At 39.7% G+C, this 15453-nt stretch overlaps 1 pseudogene; it reads left to right on the top strand.

The window, feature by feature from the left end:
* The first annotated feature begins 14603 nt into the window (after nucleotides 1–14603).
* On the top strand, nucleotides 14604–14787 carry LOC129239860 (U2 spliceosomal RNA; annotated as a pseudogene).
* Nucleotides 14788–15453: the final 666 nt, after the last annotated feature.

Raw genomic sequence — 15453 nt, 5'->3', positions numbered from 1 at the left:
TAGTAAAGGACTTATATTTAGTAGAGTGAACAGCTCGGTTTACTTTATGCCGCTTCGATTTTGGCTAATACATCCAATGTAAATTCCTATCCGAAAAAATTACCATCTATTAATTAACGGTTTAACGTCCTCAGAACCATTTGCGACTTCCGCACCATTTTCGTTGAAGCTTCCTTCGTCAGCGCTGGTGTAATATCAATTGATATAACTGTAAAGAAAACGGAACGAACTTATTTCAAAAATATATCAGAAATTAATGGAAGAGCAAGAGAAAGACGTTAAGAAATCGAATCAGAATAATGCTTGCTTTTGGCAAGAGCAGTGGCATATATCAACCAAGGAGTGATTGACCCATAAACTCATGCCACGTACAGCGACATAGCTTGGCAGGAACCATGGAGAAACATATTTTTACTTAAGTCAGTTCCCCGCGGCCATGAAGTATTTCGAAAATACCTTAAAAATTGCAAAATCTACCCATTTTACAATATTATTACTAAGTCATATATGCGTAACCAAGGGGACCACTGAGAGAAAGTTTTACACAAATATGTCTCCAAAAATTCCAGACAAACCGCAATGCATGAGATAATCCTTTAAATAAATGTTTATCCTCTATAGTCGTTTTTTTAGTACCATTCTTAACAGATAAGAGGCTACATGGAGGCTACAGGGATTTCATACCGACCTCAAGAATGAGCGATCAATGTATAAACAAATTTTTATGATAGAAAACTCCCTACCAGCCTCCCATTCTCTGCTTCGAAAGGGATTTCCTAATGAAAATCTCTTCTAGACTGGAATGGCTTAAAGAAGCTCCATCACCGGACACACCCGTTAAGATATACTCGGTCGGATCTAAAATGGACACCGGTGTAGGATCAGGGGAGAGTTTTTTATCAGTGAATCCTTTAAACTGCCAGATCACTGTAGTGTTTTTCAAGTGGAAATAAACGCGGTTCATGAAGCCTTAAAATGGTTAGACATATAAAGAATATCATCAACAGATATCTGCATTCTATCAGACAGCCGATTTACCCTACGGGCCCTGGATGCATTTCAAATAACATCAAGGAGTGTCTTACAACTGTATCGTATCATATTAGTTCCAGGCCACAGGGATATACCAGAGAACTGTAATGCTGCCTAACTTGCAAGAGAAGGTACCTGTATACCAAACATAAGTAATTTTAGGGGGTACCTCTCGCAACTTGTAAGCTTCTTATTAAGGGCGCACTAATCAATTATGTAAATCAAAGATGGATTAGTGTCAATATCTGTGAAATTGTTAAGCAAACATGGCCAAGTCTAAATTTACGTCTGTCCAAGAGTGTTATAAACTTGGCACCTTAGTAGGGGCTCTCACTGGACATTGTCTCATAGGAAATCAAGCAAGGAGATTAGGAATGATGAGGAGTTGGAAACAATTCAACACCTTTTTTGCATATGCCCGGTTCTAGCCAGAAGCAGGAAGCAATATTTAAGATCCTACTTCTTAACGAATATAGATAATCTATACACTTTAGGTATCAACAACCTTTTACGCTTTATCAAAAGCTCAGGATGGTTCAATATGGAAAGGGAAATGTAGCCCAGCCCAACCCCCTCGGCTCACAACGGACCCATTTCGTGCTCTAAGTGGCACCGTTGTCTCTATGTGCGACGCTGCTGCCAAACCTAACCTAAACTTAAAACCAAACCAAAAAAAGATTGGGGTTGAAGGGATTAAAGATTGAGGGCTTAAAATTTCAAAATTTACGAATTTTATTGAGTAACTTTTGGTCAAACCGCTTAGGATTATTAGAACAGAAAAAAAAAATACAAGTCAGCTATTACGATTTTAAGTAATTTGTCATGCTCAAGGGCAGAGTTCATTCCTATTGTCAGAATATGCTTGCATATTCAACACCTGAAAGGTGAAGTATACGCCATGGCAATGGCAGTCTACGATGCTTCGGAAAAATCACAGGCCCTCGTTTGAAATGGTGTTTTTTGCGTGTTTCTTTAAAAGCGGTTAAAACAGAAACGAAAGAAGATTTTTTTTATTTCCTATATTTTATTTTTGATTTTTTGTTAAAAAACAAAATATTTTTTTTTGCCATACGAGTTTCGTTCAAAATATTGTCAGCCTTCAAAAAATGGTCTTCCAAAAAAAGGCATGTCGCTCGCGACATGGATTCCAGGACTCACAGGTGTCTGAAATCAAAAAGACAAAAAGGTTCTTGTTCAGTATGAATGTCGTTATTGTGTGAACTAAGATCGTAAAAATAAATTTGCCAAAATGGTGGACGTACAAAAATGAACAACATTTTTTTAACCCTTTTATTTGACTTTAAAGGTCCGAGAAATATACTGTTTTTTCTCAAATGTTCGTAGTTCACACGCCATTAATTCTACGTAATTTAAATTGCATTTCGTCAAAATTGGTTTACTATAACGGGTTATATCTGTGTCCATTTTCCATGTGAAGACCATTTTTTGAAGGCTGACATTTTTTTGAACGAACCTCGTATGGCCAAAAAAATATTATCTTATTTTTTAGCAATGCATCAAAAAATAAAATACTGAAAACAAAAATAAAAAATCTCTTTTTGCCATTTTATATGAGGCGAGGACCTTAATAGTGCTCATCCTACTGTTCGTCCTTCAGTAAAGAAGTGATATTCTTCTATCATACTTCTGCTCTAATAATACTACTCAATCAGAATTCTCTGCTAATAACACTTAACTTTAATTTATTTTAAATTTATTCCTTGTTTTGCGAATTTTGTCTTTTCAAAACCCAAAATTTTCAAAACACCCCACAGCCTTGTAGGAGTCCATCCTGGCAGGAGAGCAGCATTGAAGCGAACATATTGCGCCTGCTCCACATACAAGTATAATAAAATATGTATTGCATGTATTCGTTGTATCCATTTGAGTAATCAGCAAGTATTGACGACCATTCAATAGCCAATCGTGTGGGAGGCGATTGATTTTAGTATCGATATATAGGAGGTGGCCAACGATTTTAAGGTGTGTGTGTGAAAAAAGACCAACTTGCCTTTACTTGTATTTGTGAGCAATAAGGAAATATTTACGAAATAGCAATACAAAATTGGTGGTAAGAATTGCAATAAAGGGTTGCTGTATTTCAAAGTAAGGGAGTTTTATCGAAAAAAATCAGACCGCATTGGCAGGAATTCGAAAAAAAATGCGCAAGCGAAACGACTAAGGGTTGTATGCTTAAACATCACAATAGTATTATTGCTAGGGAAGCTTTGAATTTTAAAAGTTTAGTATTAAATACTATTAGTTTCAAAAGCTGTGAGAGCCCACGTGAGAATATAAAATTAATATTCTCGCCTCAATGAATATAGTGTTTAAAAGTTTATGTGAACTGTAATAGTAATGTAAGGTTAGGAGGTTGTTTCAGATGAGACACACCTAGGCCTGGCCTGAGTGTATAAAGAGAGTAAGAGTTGTGATATTATGAAACCTTCGATGCATGCCATGAGATGTCCTTCCAAAAATTAATCCATATCGTAGGCGATATAAAGTCTTAAATCCACTTATATGGTAACATCAAGGTGAATATCGCCATTTCGAATAGTCGCTTATTGAAATGCCCGAAAACCGATCCATGTGCCAGCTATATATTTACACGTCTACAAAAAACCTTTGACATACCACACAAAATTGGATAGATGAGAAAAGAAATACAAAGTAAAAAATTTGAATCTCAGAATCCATCTAAAGTAAGGGGGTAAGATCCATCCATTATAAAGAGCCTTCAGCCTGATTAGATAAACTTTCGAAGGGAGTCGTTGCCAATAAGTAGGCCGGCTGAGTCAATACTAAGATACTTAATGGCTTAAAGACCTCGCGAAGCCGCCCTAACCTCCGAAAGACCAGCTAATCAAGCTGCAGACTCTCTGTAATGGACTTATACGTGACCACCACTAGAAAGGGCTCGGGCCTGGGATCCACTGTGGGCATGAAGCAGCAAATGATAGAAACGAATTTTTCTAATAATAATTGCCCTACTCAGTGCTATATTTCAGTCATGAAAAAGGTCCTCTTAAGAGGACCAGGCTATTTAGCATATGACCGCCAGGTTCGAGGGTAGGAGATAAGAAAAGCCCAATTCAATATTTCTTATTTGAAGAATTCCTCGTTCGTCGTAGGATGTGCTTCAGATTGCTCCGAGAGTTATTTAATCGCAGATCTAGATAGTTGAGACACACTTTCATTTCAAGGACTGATTGCATTTGCCAAAAGTTCGGAATGGCTTCAGAACATGTAGCGATGATGATGCTGATCAACTACAATCGAGCCAATCAGAGGGCGCATAGTGCCAGATATGTAGTGATGGGACTGGTGAAATATTTTTTGTGCAAAAAAATTGGACTTTGCATCCACTGCTGGAATAACTTTTAAGAGATGCCGTCCGAGCTAACCTCTATCCGATTTCTAACTACCCAAGAATTTTAGTTCAAAATGCTTAAATCGCTTCCATATCTCTAACCCCGACTTGAGGGTGATACGCAGTGAGTAAACACTTTTCAAAAGCAGTCCATCTAATCTAACCTAACCCTTCAACGACAGCTTCAAAGTCATGAAGCATTTGTTGAAAGATTTGACCGCACACTTTTTAAGCACAACCCTCGGTAAGGAAAATCTAACCTATCACAATTTTACCTCTATCCAACTTCTAGACATCATTGGATTATGGGTGCGTAACATTAGACCTCAGACCCCACCAGATGATGGAGATAAAGGAACTTCACGTCATCAACACAGGCTAACACTAATGAATCCAGTTACAAGTGGGCTCGAAATTTTTACAAAATTTCAAGTCTTCTTATTCCCAAACAAGCCTCATTAGGATGCATCTTTGCTTGATAGATCCGTAGAATTAGTCGCACATTTGCGTTGTATAGAGGTAAGAAGTAGAGTAGGCAAGGTCCGGCGAGCTCTGTCAATCCCAATAAGTACACTTTTTTCACATTTTCTTCAGCGGTCAAGCAGATCTCCAGAGTGTCCAGCCATACATGGACTACAATGCATATATATATATCTTGATGTTGTTCCACAAATGGAGGGACCTACAGTTTCAAACCGAATCTTAACGGCAGATATTTTTTATGAGGAGCTTTTTCATGGCAGAAATACACTCGGAGGTTTGCCATTGCCTGCCGAGAGGCGATCGCTATTAGATAGACTTCCGTATTATGTATTTTTACATACTTTATTCTTTTATATTTGCTTCAAATATCTTGGCCGATCCAATGCCGATGAAACTTAGAGGCAACATTTTTTTTTTTAAATTCGATCCGCAATGGCCTAAGCCTCTGAATGCTGACCGCAGTCCGCTAATCAAGAGCAAAATATCGAAGGGACGGAGATGAGAACGCTGCGTTGGACATCGAAACAAAATAAGCAAAAAACGAATCAAATGGAGGTGTGATGTGGCTCCAGTAATTAAGAAATTGTGGGAAAATCGCTTTCGCTGGTATAGCCACATCAGAGCAGACCAAATCCGCATGCAACAACGAAATTGGTAACTCAGCCGCTTGCACCAATGGGAGGAATGGCAGGCCTTTTAAGCCCTAGGTAAGTACCATTAAAAATGATATACAGTGGAGTGAAGTCAACGAAGGGACAATCCAGGATCGTTTCCCCTCATTCCCAGGCAGTCGGTTCTACGTAACCGGAACGACCCGAATGTATATCCGGCCAAGGACTGTCACTTTAGCAGCATTCCCGTGTATGTGTAGCAAATGTTTATGCTGCTACAACAACAGTATATCGAGGGGGGCCAACAACAACTAAGGGATCATGGTGAGGAAGAAGAAGACAAATGATTCATGCATGAGAAATTGATCAAATGAATGCCGAGCCCATTGCTACCTACACACGACCAATGCTTCAAATATCTCAATTCAAATCACACCGTCCAATTCGAAAGTAAGAAAAATCTCAGCTGAAATTTATTAATAAGTAATTGTCCTTATAATCCATGTATCCTTGCCTTGAGAAGACTCAAACTCGGACTGAGAAAAAAGTAAAAGTACCAACAAAAGCCGGCTGATGGAAAACTTTCGGGCATATCTACACAGGAAAGGAGTCAATGAGATTTTGAAATAAACAAGGATAACGACATAAATAAACTGATTTTAACGGCGGAGAGCAAGGAAATACAAAGAACAAAGCGAATGTACGAGTATATAAATTCATGTTTAAGAGTCTGCTCCTTTGTGCTCTCACATACATACATACATATGTGGATGTAGCTGAAGAAGGAATAAAAGCTAAAGAAAGTGCAGATATGTGGCCAGCTGTGTTGACGAGAAGCTGGTGGTAAACAGGCAGCTAACACTGGCTTATTTTGCTTGGAATGCAGAGTTTATGATGACGTGGAGAGTGAGAAAACGTGTGTTGCTACGAAAAATAGCTGAGATATCGAAAGAGAAATATATATCTTTAAGCATAAGGAAGCTCACTCGACGGCATATGAAGCAGATGCAAAAGATTTCAGAAATCAGAAGTGAAGCTAAGGTCAAACAACAACTCTGCACATACACAGCACACCTGGCCGTACGCAGGCAACAAACGTTTAGTGCAAGTTGCATTTACTGTGCTGCCCACAGAATAACATCAAGAACATGTTAATATAAAGCAATGAGAAGTTAAGGCACACAAGACAAGGTGAGGACAGAGAAGTGAGTATTTTACTTGAACTAAGCGGCCGTCGTAATCGAGTGGGTGGGTGGGTTACTACAATTCGGAAATCAGAGAGAACGTAGGTTCGAATCTCGGTGAAAGACCAAAATTAGGAAAACGTTTTTTGTAATAGCGGTCGCCCCTCGGCAGGCAATGGCAAATCTTCGAGTGTAATTCTGTCATGAAAAAGTTCCTCATAAGAAATATCTGCCTTTCGGAGTCGGCTTGAAACAGTAGGTCCCTCCATTTGTGGAACAACATCAAGACGCACGCTACAAATAGGAGGAGGAGCTCGGCCAAGCACCCAAAACGGTTGTACGCGCAATTATATATATATCAACCGCCGTTGAATGCGATGTGTTTTGAAGTTTTTGAATATGGTAGGTAAGATTCCGAGAACTGTTTGATCATGAAGATTTAAGTTATCAACCGCCTTCGGCAGGTGAAGAAAAGGCACCCATTATAACAACATATACATATACATATATATTAGGGCGGGTCGATTTAAAAATCGCTCATTGCTCTGGGAAAATCGTATTCTAGGGATCAAAATAAGAAACTTTGTCGAAGGAACCATACCTCTAAAACGAATTCTGATGTCCCCCAATATGGGGCATTCTTCGCCAACCAGACACCCCCATCTGCCCAGAACAGTTTTTATAAAAAAAATTTTTCCCTATGCCGAAATAAAAGCTTATGTCATGTACTTTAATTTGTCATGTGGCACTTTTTAAATATTAAACCCCAGAATGTGCTAGAGTTTTTAAAAAGGCTTTAAAATATAGGGTACCTCAGCAGGCTTTACACAATACAGGGTTTGATTGAAAAGGAATGAGCCTTTTCTTTTAAGCAGTTTTATTAAACCTTTTGGCTTATACAACTAATAGTCTTCAAAATAGGATCCTTGAGCGTCAATAGACCCCTGGTAGCGGCCCTTCCACTGCAGGAAACATTTTTTAAACTCATCCGGCGGAATCCCTTTCAATTCGGCTGTCACAGTTTTTTGGATCGCCTCGATGGAGTCGCACTCTCTCTCTTGCCCTCAGGATCGGACTCAAAGCACCGGATTTCATCTCCTGTGATACGATTGTCTAAAGTATTATCCTGTTCGTCACTTACTTACGTCACAATACTTCACGACTCTTTTCCACACGCAATTGCTTTTGTTCATCAGTCAAAACCTTTGAAACCAATTTGGCACACACTTTGCGCATTTCAAATTTTCCGGTCACGATTTCCCGCACATTGTAATAAGTTAAATTTAACTCTCACGTAGACTAGCACGACGGTCAATGTTCAAAACTTCACGCACCCGGTTCATATCTTCGTCTGTTTGCGTCGTCGAAGGCCTTCCAGATCGCTGTTCGTCTTCGACGTCCTCTCGGCCTTCCTTGAGCGACTTGTGCCACCGTTTTACCTGAGCACTGGACAGAGATTGGTCTCCGTAAGCTTCCTTGAGTAGCCCAATGGTTTCGGTACCCGTTTTGTTTAGCTTTACGCAAAATTTGATCGAGTAACGTTGCTCCAACGATCGCTGCATTTTCGCCACTGCAAAATCCTAACACACTTTTAAAACAGCTTTCATGCGCGGAGCGATGTTGTCTGCACCGCTGTTACCAGCGAACTGGGACCGGTTTCTAGTGGAAGGGGAAGGTCCAACGATCATTTTCCCACAACAGCCGATTCGATTGATCGCTTGGCAGCCGCTCCACGCGGGAAGGCTCATTGCTTTTCAATTAAACCCTGTACATCTATTTTGGTCGCAGTGCGAAGTAGCCTGATAATAATAATTATGGAGTGTCACCTGGCGATTGTTCCGGGAACTTTTTGATCAAGGTTGAATATGTACGAGTCTGTAAAGAGCTGAGTCGGTGGATACTTATGCATGTCGGCGGTAAATTCTAGTAGTTGGAAGAACTTCATTAGTAACAGGGTTTAATATTCATAGCCAACAGAATCTTTCAAACTTTGTGCGAATTAAAAAAAAATCGAAAAATTTTCATTCAAATTTCAAAGTTAGAGTTCCATTGAATTTTGGTGCTAGTTTGAAGTGGCTCAAAATATTTTTTTTCTTGTTTTTTGTTTTTTACTGACGGCCTCGTACATTTTCTCCATGAAACGAATGCTCCCAGTTGTTTTTCATATGGAAGAAAACATCCCATTCTTGGTCCACTCATATATTGCCTTTACTAAGCTCAAAGTAGCTTGGTTATTAATGCACTATTCGAAGATAAATGATGGCCGGCGTATCAATTTTTTTTCGGACTACTTTTCACATCTGACTGATTCAATCATTACAGGTAAGTACTTTGCAGTGTAATGGCAGAGTTCACTCAACATTATGGCGCATAAATCCATAAACAAATATCAGCATATTCATCCCCGAAATCGCCTTTGATCTATTGCCTAATTTAGTAATCAACAGCTTCTTCAATACTCGTACGTATTGAGCAGTGGTCTTCCAACTCCTGCGCCACTCATCCACTCATCAATTTCAACTTAGTTGGTGTAATGCGTGTGGGTGTGCGTGAGTGTGAGATAATGGCATACATATAAATGCATATAAATACGAATGTAGTGAATGTATTTTTTGCACTGAATTATTTTTTGTTGTTCTTAGTAACATTTATGATTGCTAATGGCATTTGGTAATAAAAACGAACACAAGATTTTTATTGGATTATTATCATAAATTTGGGATATGGAAAATGGAAGTTTTCTTTCTAGTCTTTTGAGCGGCTTAATAAGTTTAGGTGAACTTTGCTGTATGGAATAAGAATTTTCCTCGCGATTTAGGCACGTACGGATGATAAAATCTTTACAAGTCGGCGTACAAGTTTCCAGCTCCAGTTTCAAGAAGATTGTTTACTACTAAATTACGCTGTTCTCCATGAAATAAAGGTGCTGCGGTGAACTATTTAGTATTGGACCTCGTTCAAATATTGCAGTTGATGAAAAAACTGCATTCTGTTCCCATTCAGGCGGCGATTTTGAAGCTGCCCTAGCTAGGCATTTATGAATCGCCCTGTTTTTGTGCACAATCGAATTTGGCAAAATTAGCGTTGACAAAGGTTTTTTTTTCCTTTGAGTTCTTTGCAGTACAATCCACTACTTTTGGTTCTTATTGTTGGGAAGAGGTTTATTTTCTGCAACTTCTTTATTCACTGCAGAGTTCTTCGCACAAATGAAATTGTTTTCCCGCTATATTTTCAACACAAGCCTATTTGTACTTTTTTCTTTTTTTGTCGGGCAGACTAGCAAGTACGGCACTCTGACACAATTAAGTCCATTGTACTGCACTCGGGTTGCCTTTTTAATTTTCTTTAAATCTACAAGACCTCCGAAGAAATCTGAGTAGATCTTGTGGTGCCAAGGAGCCAAGATGGTTGCTTCTTAACACATCAGCGCCAAAGACCTCAAGTCACATTCAAGCGAAGGCCGGGCAGATGCGCAGGAAGTGATCCGGCGTCTCATCCTCCTCTCTGCCTCTCCTCCTCTGAGATGTCATTCTTTTCCATGTGCTTCATCCATAGAAAGTGGGCCGTCATCAGTCCAACCAGCTGCCTACAGTCCCTTCTGCTTAATGGCCGGAGGATCTGCTACAGTCGGTCGGAAATAAGAGGTAACATCAGTTTTGTCCATCTGCAGCCGCTCTTAGCCTACCAGGCTCGCTTGTGGATTACAGTAAACCGTTTGTTAACCATGGCTTTGATGACAGCAGAAGAGCTCCGTGACGAAACGGGCTCCGGGCTAAAGAAGTTGGCCTCAGAGCTCATTCTACCTAAAGAGTCAGTGATCTCGTTACCGGCAATACCCACGTGTTCGATGATCCACGTTAGCATCAGGATGTTATGTCTGTCGACATAGTTCAACCTGGATTTACAGTACTTCACTACCCTTGAAGTGGTTGGAGGGCTGTCTAAGGTCATGAGCGCAGCTTTGCTGTCCCTGCAGACACATACATATCTGCATTTTCTTCTGTTTTCCACAACGAAGTTAATCGCTTCTAGAACAGCACACACCTCCTCTTTATATAGTATCCGGTACCCTGCTTTTACGGTATATTTACGGGCCATTCGGTCAACTACATCTACCCCAAACTTAGTCTCGTTGTAAAACAAGGCAGTTTCAGGCTCTTTGGCTCTTTTGAGGAATTTCAGCTTCGCTCTATGAATCTTCACTTTCATAATCATCTTCTCCACTTTGTTGAACACCTCGAACTTTCCGTTATAATGGCTGCGGAACAGAATGAATTTAATTTCGTATGGAAAATGTAATTTAAAATTTTCCAGGAAATGTCGCCCATTAATTTAAAATTCCTAAAGCCTCATTTTGAAGGGACTTGGTATGAATAGGTATAGGTTGTACTTATTCTTCTTCTTGATTGGCGTGATAACCGCTTAGTGCCGAGTTTAACCAAGTGGGTCAGTCGTTTCTTTCTCGTGCTAACCAGCGCCAGTTGGACACACCAAGTGAAGCCAAGTCCCTCGCCACCTGATCTTTCCAACGCAGAAAAGACCTTCCTCTTCTTCTACTACCAGCAGCTGGTACCCCATCGAATACTTTGAGAGTCGGAGCCAACGAGGTCACTGGATCTTTATTCGCTGCGCTATTTCTATGTGGTCCTAAAGTTCATACAGCTCATTGTTCCACCGTCTACCATACCCGCCGTCGACAACGTGCAAAGGTCCTAAAAACTTCCGCAGAATCTTTTATTGTCATCGTCCACGCTTCTGCGCCATACGATAGGACGGGCGTGAAGAAAGCCTTGTGGAGTGTTAATTTTGTTCGTTGAGTACTCGTTGAGTACTCATTTGAGTACGCATTTCTACTCAATTTCCTGCTTGGGCCAAAGGAGCACTTGTTAGCAAGAGAGATTTTCCGTTAGACTTCAAGGCTGACATTGTCAATGGTATTAAGGCTGGTTCCTAGATAAACGTAGTCTCTTGCAACCTCGAAATTATAACTGTCAACAGAGACGTGGGTGCCGATATGTGAGGGCCCCGACTAATGACAAGAGGTACTTCATTTTGTTCTCGTTCACCCCCACACCCATTCGCTTTGCTTTTATATCCAGTTTGGAGAAGGCTGAACTAACAAGCATAACTAACTTACCGAACTTGACGAGCAAAATATCGTCATTCAAGCAACATTTTGAATGAAAAATGGACACGACAAATGGCAATGACAAATGTACAACGAGGACACCTCTCTTAGATCCATACCAACTTGTCACACTCTGAGGATGCATTGGACAGATTTTTGAACCTTCAGATACGTCAGTTTTGCTTTTTAGCATACATTCTGTTAAAGAAGTACCGGAAATTGTTCAATAAAACGCAAATTATTGTTTAATTATCAAAATTTATTTTGTCGCCTTCAAAATAGGATCCATTCGAATTATATGTAACGACTAGTCCAGCCATCAAAGCACCTTTTAAACGCGTTTGAAGAGATCTTCTTAAGATCCTTCACCGAATTCTCCTTAATGGCCTCTATCGACTCAAATCGGCGTCCGCGGAAGGAAATTTAATTTTAGGAAAAGAAAAAAGTTACATGGGGCTAAATCCGGAGAAAACGGTGGTTATTCGATGATATTTGTCGAGCTTTTGGACAAAAAAGTGTTCACAATATGAGCCTTGTGAGACGGTGCGTTATCATGGTGCAAGATCCATGAGTTTTCTTTCCACGTCGCATAACTTCCAAATAATATTCTTTATTTACCGTAAAACCGAACCAATTCCGAGTGCACAACACTCCGAAAATCAAAGAAAACGAGTAGCATGACTGCCTCTCTTGACCGACTTTGACGTGCTTTCGGCACGTTGGAGTTCGGCTCATGTGGATAGCGCCATTCACCCGCCTGTTGACTGGTTTGCATGTCAAACTCATACACCCACGTTCCATCATCTGTTATGATGCGCTGGATAAACGTTGGATCCGAATTCACTTGCTCAAGCATGTCGTCAGCCAACTTCTTCCGGTGAATTTTTTGAAAGAAACTCAACTCTCTTGGAACAAGTCGGGCAGCCACGCGTCTTTTGCCCAATTGGTGGTATAAAATGTCGCAAATTGATTCGTGAGACACGCTAAAGTCACGTGCTACCTCCCTCAAACTTAAATGATGGTTTTCCAGCTCCTTCACTTTGTCAATGTTTTCATCCGTTGAAGACGCTGATGTGCGACCAGATCGGAGCAAATCTTCCATGACATTTTTCAAACGTAAAGCGATTCATTTCGTTCGGTGGAGATAAGATAATGGATTTCGTTCATGGTTTCCGGCGAGAAAGAATTGAAATGTTAAATTAGCAGCTGTCTAAAAAAACTACAAGGTCTTTCTTTGTGAGATGTAGGGAAGATGGACGAAAGGAGTAAGTTAGGGGGGTTTTCGACGATTAAAAGATGACGCAAAGTTATGAATTCTAGAAGTACTTGATTTTCAGCCTTAAAAACTAAGTACTGGCACGTTGTTTTTCAAGCCCAAAGAGATTTTATGAAGTTGGAGCGAATCCAAAATTCCAATTGTTTTTTTTTAGGTACTGAGGAAAGTATTCCCTCAGTGATCTGCCCACCAAAAATTCTTGCACCTCAAAAAATTGCATTGGTAACTCTTAAAAGCCAATTTTGCTCCACCTATAATTGCAAAAATCTAAATTTATTTCAACATTGACACAGGATTCCGTAATCGGATTTTTTTCTTCTTCAAAATAAGTAGAGCTTTTTATCCGCCCAAACAATCAAAATTAAATTAAGGTACAAACACAAATCACAAGAAAATCCAATGCTTACCGCAAACCATGGTGGCCCCTCAATCTCAGCGCGCCCTCAATCGGCAAACACAGCCGTATGCAGCCAACTCAGTGATATTCCGCAAATTAGAAAAAAGAAGCGCAAGTTAATAGCCTACATTGGGGCGACGTTTCCCATGAATTGAAATTACATAAAAAAGAAAATTGCTATCAATAGCAAACGAAAACAACAACAATGATACCAACAATAACAGCTGGCACAATCTCAAATACAATTCAACAAATGAAAACACCACAATTGTATTCGAAGAGTTGGAGGGAGGGAGCGAAATTGGGGCAAATCGAGAGAAGGAATCAAAATTACAATGGAATTTGAAAAAAATCAAGATTTTAGATTTTTGATACGCGTCCACGCGCAACACTCAACCGTCAAAACAACAATAGTAAAATACTTTCACAATATTCCCTTCCCTTGCCGGGCCGTGCCTGCGCGTGTGCGAAAACAAAAGTCGCCGCTAACAAAGGGCTGTGGGGAGAGAGGAGGAGGAGGGAAGCGCAATGAGGTTAACAAGTGTGATTGTTAACAAACTTCAGAAATGGGAGTAGCTGCGCCGAGGGTGTTCTATTGTGTGTATACATGTGTGCGTGTGTGTATGAGTGCAATGAATATGTCAGTTGTTGTTATTAGGCGAGTTCAGTGACATAGCGATTTCTATCAATTTGTTTGCTTACAAGCAGGCTGAGAGCTTTAGCAGAGGTCCTGCAAGTCAAGTGTGGATAGTCAGAGACCAACAATTGCGCTACGATTGTAGAATTAGCGTGATTTTTTGAAGTGAAAACTTCTTTAGAATCGTTGGGAGTGATTTGGGGAAAAGTGAAACGAAAAAAGCGACCAACTTGGCTACGAAGCGTTATATTATATGTTGATATAAACGTAGCGACGAACTAAATAAAAATAATTTTTATTTTTTCTTTTCCTTGTGATTCGAACCAAGGATTTTGGATCGGAAGCTCACATTGCTAGTCGCTCGGCTACCGCGTCATGCTGTAGGTGCTGGCCTAAAAGTTATTTAGTTACGAAGCGTTATATTATATGTTGATACAAATAATTTTTGTGAGCGTGTAATTCTCAAAAGGTTTATTAGGTTTATTATTTAAAATGTATTGACTAGGTAGTGTGGTTATCAGCTTAACATCTGATATATCCTCCATCGGAGGACAACAAATGTTAAACTGATTTTTGGAAATGGGCGGAGTGTTTTAGGGGCTTGCTCCACCTCTGCCACGGGTTGACCCGGTATTGCAATACCGCCGGGATTTCAGCCTTGAATAAATACAAGAAAAAATATACTAATACATTTAGCTTTGGTGGGAGGAGCCATACATTTTTATATGAATACAAGTAGACGAAAATGGAAGAAATTTGTAAGTCTGTTTCTTCGGTCCGTTTGGGTATTTTTTTTGACAACATCGAAACCAAAGATTTGTATCATATTTTATCTATCATAAGCCACTCGTATCATTTGTTGAAATTGAAAACATTGAGGATGAATAATGATAAAATGAAGAAAATAAAATATGAACTTTATAGTAATATTATAATGAACCTATAATTATCCCGCTCCTAATGCTGCTTTCGTCTTATTCTCTCTCAGTTTGTTTTACGGAAGGTTTCACTTCTATCAAGTCTAACCGTTAGACTGGTATTTTTTTTTATCAGTAGAAGGTAATAAGAAGGCAAATACGAGCAGCGTACTTCATCCTTAGTGCACCAATGACATTACCTGCCATGCAGATTTGTTGCACAAAATACATATTGATATCAAATGAACCTCAGTGTCTCAGGAATAGACTAACTCACACCAAGTCAATCAGAGCTGTTTCTTATATGCCAAATTTAAGTCATCAATCTCTGAATACCAATGTTTTGCTTTTGGTATTCGTTTTTGGAACAGTCCCCCACACAAGTTGAAAAAATCAAAAACCCCACAATGTTTTA

This window comes from Anastrepha obliqua, chromosome 2, assembly GCF_027943255.1.
Source record: "Anastrepha obliqua isolate idAnaObli1 chromosome 2, idAnaObli1_1.0, whole genome shotgun sequence".
Lineage (NCBI taxonomy): Eukaryota > Metazoa > Arthropoda > Insecta > Diptera > Tephritidae > Anastrepha > Anastrepha obliqua.
This window is presented reverse-complemented; position numbering and strand designations above follow the sequence as displayed.